The sequence below is a fragment of the Aptenodytes forsteri genome, unplaced genomic scaffold, assembly GCF_000699145.1.
Source record: "Aptenodytes forsteri isolate BGI_AS27 unplaced genomic scaffold, ASM69914v1 Scaffold345, whole genome shotgun sequence".
NCBI lineage: Eukaryota > Metazoa > Chordata > Aves > Sphenisciformes > Spheniscidae > Aptenodytes > Aptenodytes forsteri.
Window position 1 is genome coordinate 52,153 of NW_008796186.1, and position 7,718 is coordinate 59,870.

The following is a 7,718-nucleotide window of genomic DNA, read 5'->3' on the forward strand; positions in this document are numbered from 1 at the left end:
TTTTTTTTTAAATCTCTTGCTGTCTGTCTTGTTTATGTGGTAAATCCCAGTCACCTCCTTTCTCTGAATGCTATTCAATGGAAGGCTGGGGTCTGCCAGTTTTTCTGGCCTTCTAGGTATCTCCTAGCCTGCCCACCATGAAGATACTTACCTTGTTCTGAACACATGCTCTGCATCTTCTGGGATAACTTTAAAGAGTTTAATGTGTAAATGATGAATTCGGGTATTTGTTATGAAATACATAGCATTTTTCAGAGGATCAAATGTACTTTTATGATGATTAGTATTAATAACTGATGGAGCTGTGCTAGAATAGCAAATCTTTGATTCCAGTGCTATTTAAAATTTTGTTCAACTTGTAATTTCAGGGCATTATTTCTGTTTAGACATCCCCTCTGGCTTTTATGTTACTGCCCAGGTTTGCAGCTTGGCTTGCTTCTTTTATTCCTGTGCCTTCTAAAACGTTCTAAAATAATGTTTGTTTAGGAGTAACCGGCGTTCTCCTTATTTATTTTTTTCCTTTGGTCTAGCGCATTAATAAACGCCTTTTAGCATCTTTTGAAACCAAAAGCAAAATAAAAAAGGAAAAATTCTGCTCTTAACCTACAGAAAGCAAAACCACTGTTCTAGTGTCAGTTGTCACAGTGTAAAAATCATTAGTCAAGAATAAAACTTTGAGAGGCAATATCCTTAGTTTTGTCACTAATATAAAATAGCATTATCTATTAAAAGTGTAAATTTGCGTCTTGCAGACTTAAAACCGCTGGATACTGCAACAAAATCATGTGAGTGTTGGTTTTTATTATTAACTCTAGCTTTGAATTAGAATTCCCTATATTACAGCTTGGAGCTAAACTCTGTTTACAAAACAGTATTTACACTTGACTAATTTTGCAGATCAAACTAATTAAATCAATTAAACTGGTGATTAACCAAATGAAGGCTGATTGCAAAAATTAGTGGGTTTATTTTGGAGGACTGGAAGTAAGCTAATTACTGCAGTGATTACTTGAACCTGGAGTACTCTAAATGTGGTATAAATTGAAACCTCATAGTGAATTAGACTGGGAATTCATTACAGTTTAAAGCACTGTTAATACTATTCAGGCTGCTACTCCTGTGGGAAAATTTCACTCAGTATTTTGTATACTGATAAACAATCATTTAGTCTGTGTCCTTTTAAATAACACCAAGCAATTTCACACAGTATTTTTTCTTGTAGCTGAGCCACGATTCTCTCTTATGAAAATGTAGTTACTAAAACTGTCAATCAGGTTCCTACACATTGCATGATGGGACATGTAGTCCAACTAAACCGATCTCCATCATCATGAAACAAAGTGTTCTAGTTCCATGTGGTCGCTACAGCGTTTTCTGGGTTGATGTCTCAATCTGTGTTTGCCATCTCCGATGGTTAGCTTGGTGCACAGAAGAAATGGGGGTTTGGTTCATTTGCCCTGGATATCACTTAACTGTTGGCATAGCACAAAATGATTTGTACTAATTCTAATTTGTTGCATTTCACGGTCATACTTGGAAATACAGCGCCATAGAAGGATTTTAGGAAAGGAAACAGATCTGCTAGATTACTCGCTCATTTTGTTTGCCAGTGCAAGCTAGTCCCTGTAGTATACTTCCTAGGCTATTTCATTCCTCCTTGCATTGCCAATTAACAACGGAATATAAATGTCTACTAAAAATGACGTATATTATAGAGTTCCTTCAAGCACAGCTCCTTGTAAGGGGGTTAATGAAATTGCACAGAATTAAAATATAAAAACCTCAAAGAGCTGGAATATTATATAGTTTGTGACTATTTCATATTATCCTTACGAATATTGTAAGCATGCTTTGTTTTAAGCTTGTTTCGTAAGATCCTTTGTTGCACACCTCATTCAGCAAGGGGTTTCGGTCCTCATTGCTCCAATGAATGCAGCCACTTGAGATTTACATTGCATAACAGGATTTTATTCTGCACATTTTTGCTGGTTTGGGTTATTTTCTCACACACGAGTACAGCTCCCTCTTGCTTAAAACCAAATTTCAGTAGACCAAAATGCAGAACTCATTACTTCATTTTGCTATCAACAAAGCATATGTACCACTATAAGCACAGGCACGATGTAGGCCTTTTGCAGCATTCCCTGCTGAAACAGTTTGCTGGTGATAAGGAAACAGCTACTGGTTTTTTTTTTAATTAACTTAAAGCGTAGTAATTTTCTTTGTAGTTGCCTATTTGGGAATTGCCCATTTGAATTTTATTTTTTACATTGCTAGGTGCATTTTATCGAGAGGAACTTCAGACATACAAGAAAATCTTCTAAGGGTGTTAGAACAGGTAGAAAGTACCAATGAATCCATTTTGCTGGGCAAAATAGGATCAGATCAAATCAGCTGGGGAAAATAAGCTGAAATGACATTTACTTATGGGAACAACTGAGGAAAAGGTGATGGTTAGCCACGGCTGGGTGATGGGGCGGGAAACTTGGTAGGCCGTTGCAAAGGCTTAGCACGAACTAGTGGATCGAAGTCAGCAGTAGGAAGGATTTCAGTTGCTTTTTGGCTGGGATCTGGTGTGTTAAAGCGGGCAGATGTTGCCATCTGTGTGCAAAGTGCACCAGAGCTAGTTTCTCTGTATGAAGGCAGGATCTGGCTCTGCACGGAGTATAGTGCTTGGCACTTCATTATCGAAAGACAGTGTAAAATGAGAAAGCAGTAAAGGGAGACAAAACTCAAAGATGGCTGCAGGGAGAGAACTGTGATCTGCAATGAAAGGGATGAGGTGTGTGAGCTTTGGCAAAGGGACCGTGTCCTGTGAAGACTGAAGCTGAGACGTGTTCACAAATGTTTAGCAGCTCTTAGCACCGAGAAGGAAGAGTGCTTACTCAGTGTTGTACTTCAGTAGGGTGAAATAGCGGAGCACATCAAACCAAAGAAAAGGGAATATCCATGGAGGCTTTCTCAGCAAAGTGCAGCGTCTTGGGCAGTGACGGAACCCACGGGCAGGCAGAGGGGCTGTGCAGGCGGCCGCCAGCCTTTCTGGTGGGGGGCAGAGAGAGGCTGGGGCCTTTAGTGCTCTCCCTGTGCTCTAGCCCAGTGTGGGAAAACACACCTGGTAGCAAAAGCACTGAAAGGACGCAGGAAGGTGGATTTTTTGCTCTGACATACCAGTTTTAAGGTTTTTATCTGAGTGTGTCCAAGTATGTTTTCTGAGAAAAGATGTAGGAATACCAAGATGCTTCATACCAGTAGGTATAGATAGTTTAAAAAGAAAATTACTTTCTGTTGCAGGGTACTCATTTCTTGAGCAGGTTTCTATTCCCACAGGAATCACCTTCTCCAAAAACATAGGCGGATGTTCAAGTCTGTATGTGAAAGTCAAATGTAAAATATACGATGTGAATCACCTTTCCAAAAACATAGGCGGATGTTCAAGTCTGTATGTGAAAGTCAAATGTAAACGATGTCTGATTTTTTTTTTTTTGTTAGCAAGTATCTCATCTTCCCTAACTGTCTTTGCAAGCCAGGAATTTTCTTTCTTATAAAGAGAGAGTTTTGTTTGTTTGTTTGTAATGGAATGAAAAATAAATTTAGAAATGCAGATTACTAGCTGAATGCTTTAAGGGAGGAAGCTATGCATATGAAGTACAAGGAAATGCCAGCCTTGCTTGAACACTGTACCGAAATAAAGTATTTTCTCATACTTTAAGCTCAAGTAAAATTCCTTATAAAGCTGATTAAAGCAGAGCAAACTATATGGTAGTTTGTTCTTATAAAATAACTCAGTATAACTTCTCATTATTTGAATAGATCCAAGTGACTCTCAAATTAATTTTTTTTTCTGATGCAGTTTTTTGGAAGTTAAATTCTGCAATATAAATCTGAAGCAAGTTTACCAGACTTGAGTAGATTTGGCTGCAATAAGTTTGCTCCACAATGTCCATTTTCAACTATGCTCCATTATTTAATGCTATAGCAGAAACAGAATATCATCCCGGCAGTTTCAAATGGTTATTATTCATTTATATTGTGTTACCACCCGGAGTGCTCATCTAGATTGTATATACGTGGGATTTCCACAAGAGCTTAGAAGGCAAGTATCTGAAAAGACAGGAAGCTGAAGGAAAGCATTCATTAACCAACACGACAAAGGCCTATGAAGTAGTTCCAGTAACCATGCCTAGAGTAAAATTGGTTAAGAGGTGTGCACGCTCTTAATAAATCCATCATGTAAAAAATGCATTATTTTTCTCAAGGAGATAGCAATATTATTCAAGACGTGCTAAAGTGGGCAGGATGTCCCAGGAGTAATTGTGAATTATTAGGTCATAGGGACCTCATTGCAAACTATTTGCAAAACTTAATTGGTGTAATAAATAAAATATGCATGCAAATTAGACTACTTTCTGAATTAAAGGAATCTGTTATCCAGCATTGCAAAGATTCATCCTAATTTAATAGTGGTTTTATATACAGTTTGAGATAGCCATGTTTTATATTTGTCCTGAAAAAAAGAGATGGTATTTAACTAAACCTGAACCAGCCAACTAGTGGCATCTGATAAATTTCAGCCTGTAGTGCAGGCGTCACTGCCAGGGTGACACTGGATTCGGGCAAGAGTGTAATGGTACTTTATTTAATTTAGTACATAGAAGAAAGTGGTTAAGCAAGGTGACAAAACGAACAGTCCTATTTGCTTTATTCCGTCTAAAAAGACTCCTTTGGTACTGAGGCTAAAAATATTAGTAGCTATGAAAGTTCTGTTGCAAACCCTGTTATTTATTGATTTATTTGCTATTCATCTTAGAATTCTAGTAGTGGAAAGAAGAGCGCTAATGAGCGTAGCTGATTTCATTACCCTAGATATAAAATAGGGAGTATGTAGTCATGTAATGACTTTGTATCCTAAAGCAAAATCGGAAAGAATCAAAGTGAAGAATCTCTTAGAATAAATATAAATAGATAGATATGAAGAAATAGTTAACATTCTCTGTCTAATATCATTGCTAGACTCAATAACAGTGTCTTGTCATCAACCCCAAATCAAGTATTACATCTGCTTTTTTAAAGCGGTTGATTGAATGAATACAAATGTCTTGCTGTTGTCACTTGGGATAGCACTTGATATATCCCATTTTCTAGACTCTAATTATTCCATTTGTAGACATGAATGCCATTTAGATGTAAGCTAATTCAGCATGGTAACTCAATTAGATTTGTACTGACTAGGATTTATGAAACATCAATGGATTCTTGGTGAGACCAATGGGACTACTGGTTATTTATCCCTAAGTCTTACTGATACTGCCTCTCAGGAGCTCAATTAAACACGCCAGTGATGAGAATGTTTTGTAACAGTAGTCTTTCACAATTAGACTAAGATTTTTGTAAAGCATATCACATGTAAAGGAGGGCATCATGTATTATGCAATACAAAGTTCTCATCTGACTAGCTCATGATGTTGAAGGGTAAAAGAAATTCCCATTATTGCTTTGTTAGTGTAATTATAAAAAACAAAACTCATGATTAAGTTCATATAAAATATGATGAAAATTCTGCTTTACTGATTCAAAAAGTCAAAATCAAACTATAGTTATAAAATAACATATTTGTTAGTATCTGCATCTTGCACGCTACAAACAGGTTTCTGTACTAATGTAGATCCCCTTGGAAACCAGGAGTTCCTTGTATGGGTTTAGAGGTCTCGTTGCACTTGACCCTGGGATCTTTTGTTTGTTTCTTTTTTGGGAAATAAATTAAATAGCAGGAACGCTCACTGAAATTGCAGGTTTTAAACAATGGCAAGAGATTATGCGAGTAAATCTGCATTCATTGTCATTAGGTGTTTCAACTTAACAGTTGATGGAGTCTTGCCTTCACCTTATTTTAAAAAAATAATAAATTTTGTAGAGTAATTAAAACATCCTTTCAAAATGCCCCAAATTTCCAGTGTTTGATTATTGAATCCTGACAACAAAGTGCTGTGGAGTTAGTCATTAGCAGAAACTACATAGACAATCTGAAATAGAGAGCAACATTCGTTTAACTTTTTTTCCGTTACTAATTATACAGTTAACTTTATGGAATACACAAAGCCTTGATTCCTTCAGCATGCCTTGCCAATAAAATAACCAGTCCTCCTGTTTGCTGCAAAAGTCTTCTAACGTAATATAAGGAGTCTATAATCAGTACAGCACTGGCATAGAGAAAAAGCTCAATAAATGGATAACAAAAGTTCTTCCAAGTAAACACCAGGGCTTGAAAATTTGGATGGAGAAACACAAATAGATCCGAGTGATTCATTACTGTTTTCATCATTGGAAACATAGGTTTTCAACTATAGGTATACGGTATGTATCTCTCATATTGCTTCTTTTCTGCTTTAAAAAAGAATGAATTTCTTTCACGTTTGAAACTCAACCTTTAGTAAGCTTTTGGTTAAACATTTTTTAGCCAGAAGCTGGCAATTTTCTCATTCCTTTTCAATAAAATCTTAATTTGCAGGGGAAAAAAACCAACCACAAAACCCACCAAACAACAAACCAACCCCCCCGAAACAACCCTTGTTGTTTCTAGTTCTGATATTTACAATATAAAAAAATAATTCTTACACACTGAACAAACAAATTTCTGTCTAGTCTTTCCTCACCAGTAATACTCCTCGTAACTGTTTGTACAGATTAGGAGCTATGATTAAAGCTGAAGTGAAAATGGGGCAAATGCAATGTTTTGCCAACAGTCCAGTTCCCTGATGTATTGGGGATTGTTCACACCCGCTGGTGTGAAGCTGGCCAGCAGAGAGAAAGAGCTGCCGTTTCTTAGGCCTTGGAGCAGGTACCGTGCTGAACTTAAGCAGCTGAGTAGTTTTCCGGAAGGTGCCTTTGAGCGTGGTGCAGTGGGGTATGCAGTGATGCATCCATCAGTTCTGTATTTCCCATGTGACTGTCATCTTAAAAGTGGAGTTTTGCTACAGAGAGGCATGGCTTTGGCCCAGACTTAATATCAATAAAACCAACTATTTCCTACGGAGCAGTACAGCATCTAAAACTGATTTTTCTACCTGCAGCCCAGAACATAGCCAGAACGGCTTGTTTTGCTTGTACCACGCTTGCTGTAGTTTCAGAGCAAGTAGGATAAACTGGAGGAACGTGGAGCCAGAGTTGTGGATCGCTTTGCCTTCATGAGACTTCAGTTCAATAGGCAACAAATTCTGTACAGCGTTTGGTGTCTTGTTCCTGTCTTCAGAGTGAATCTCCTTGTATGAAACAGCAGGTGTTCCCTGAGGCACTTTCCAGGTTCTGTTGAGGTACCTGGGCATTTGAGCTCCATCTATAGTTTAGTCAGATGCATGTTGCACTTAGTAATTTGCTGAATTACCTTCATATTTGAATTCAGGCTTGAAGAGATTTAAAAGTGCCATTCTTTGTGACTCCACTGAGAATTCAGGATGACTTTACAATAACTGATTTCCTTTTGTTCTTTCTAGTTCCTCAAAAGTACCTCTGATAACCTGCTTTTGAATGGCTCATTGTAGATGAGACTGAGTATTAGATATTGGTGCGCAACCATTGGCACTGGCATGTGTCTGCTCGATCTTATAACCATTTGGGAAGATATTTCTTCAGTTTTTGTTTTGAGAAAGTAATGAAATTTCTGGGCTTTACAGAAGCAAATGGGGTTGGGTGTTAGCAAGTTTCTAAGCAGGACATTTGCAGTA